Below are 1,833 nucleotides of genomic sequence, written 5' to 3' on the forward strand. Positions count from 1 at the left end.
CAAAGCTATAAATTATGACATTCCCCGGACCCCGCCCTCCCTTGGACAGACACAGGTCAGCAAACTCAAAACTCAACCAGTTCGCAGAGGCTACTGGGAGACCATTCATACTGCGGTTAGACTAGGATAGATAGTTAGAGGGTTGAACAGCGTCTCCTTCCAAGTGACGACATATGATGTATCTGATTTTGAATCTGGGGTTGGAATAATATCGTTGGTCGAAAGCACTGGAAATTCAACACATGACAACATGAGCGGGTGAAAAATAAAATTAAATTAAATTAAAATAATAAAAATAAAATAAAATAAAAAATTCTGACGCCTAAGAAGCTCCTGTGATCATTCTGTGTAGCCTAGGGATGCTTGGGACAATATTAATAAGTGATATCCTTAATGTCATCTTGGATATCCGCACGGAGTAGTGGAAAAAATAATAAATGATGATGCCTACGCTGTAACTACACAACGCCCAATAATAATCTCTCTATATATTAAAGAAAAACCAACTTTTCCGTGCAAAAAACGCTGTAACGTGACCTCACGTGGCCTCACGTGCACCCCATCAAAAATCCATGGATACATAGTGGCGGCCTGCCAATTGCACCACTCTATCTACCCCCTATCATCACCACCGCCTCTAACGCCCCGTAGCACCCCCTATTACTTTCACTTCATACCCCTATCTCCATCTTACCACTCACTCTTACCACCCCTACCATCCCTACCACCCCTATCACTTCTATCACCTCTACCACTCCTATCACCCCTACCACCTTTACCACCACTGCCTCTATCACCTCACAGCCCCCCCTATCACTTCCACTTCATATCTCTACTCTACCCCCATCTTATCACTCACTCTCTTACCATCCCTATCACCTCTACCACCTCTACACTTCTTCCACTCCGACCCTCTCTTATCACCCCTATCACCCCTACCATCTCTACCACCTCTATCACCTCTACCACCTCTACCACCATCACTGCCTCTACCGCCTCGCAGCACTCTCTATCACTTCCACTCTCTATCTCTACTCTCATCTTACCATTCTACCCCTCTCTTACCATCTCTATCACCTCTCTCTATCATCTTTTTCACTCTCTAGTCTCTCTATCATCATCATTATCTCTACAGTCTCTTCTATCACTTTCACTATCTTTACTTCTCTCTTACTATCTCTATCACATTTTGATCTCTGTGTTTATAGTATATACTGCTAAATACTCTGTAATAAAATCTCATATGATGTCATATACATCTCTTTGAATTCATGAATGAGATTGAATAGCTGACTCTGCAGTCTGTACAGCTCTGATTAATCTGATAATAATGATAGAGATGATACAGAGTGAAAGAGAGTAGTAGAAGAAGTAGAGATGATGATAATGATAGAGAGAATAGAGAGTGAAAGAGATGGAAAGAATGATAACAGTGAGTAGAGATAGAGAATGAAAGTGATAAAGAGGGTTATGAGGTGGTAGAGATAATGATGATGATAGAGGGGGATTACAGGGTGATAGAGGCGGTGGTGGTGATAGAGAGGGTAGAGGTGAAAGGAGTGGTAAGAGGGTAGGGGTAGAGGGTGGAAGTGATAGAGGGGGCTATGAGGTGGTAGACGCGGTGGTGGTAGTAGAGGGGGTAGAGGGTGGAAGGGGTGGAAGGGGTGATACGGGGTGATACAGAGTGGAAGAGAGTGGTAGAGGGAGAGAGTAGGGGCGGTAGAGGTGGTGGTGGTGGTAGAGAGGGTAGAGAGTGAAGGGGGTGGAAGGGGTGGAAGAGGTGGTAAGAGGTGATAAGGGGTGATAAGAGGGGGGTAGGGGGTGGTCCGGGAA

The sequence above is a fragment of the Blastomyces dermatitidis genome (assembly GCF_000003525.1).
Source record: "Blastomyces dermatitidis ER-3 genomic scaffold supercont1.12, whole genome shotgun sequence".
Lineage (NCBI taxonomy): Eukaryota > Fungi > Ascomycota > Eurotiomycetes > Onygenales > Ajellomycetaceae > Blastomyces > Blastomyces dermatitidis.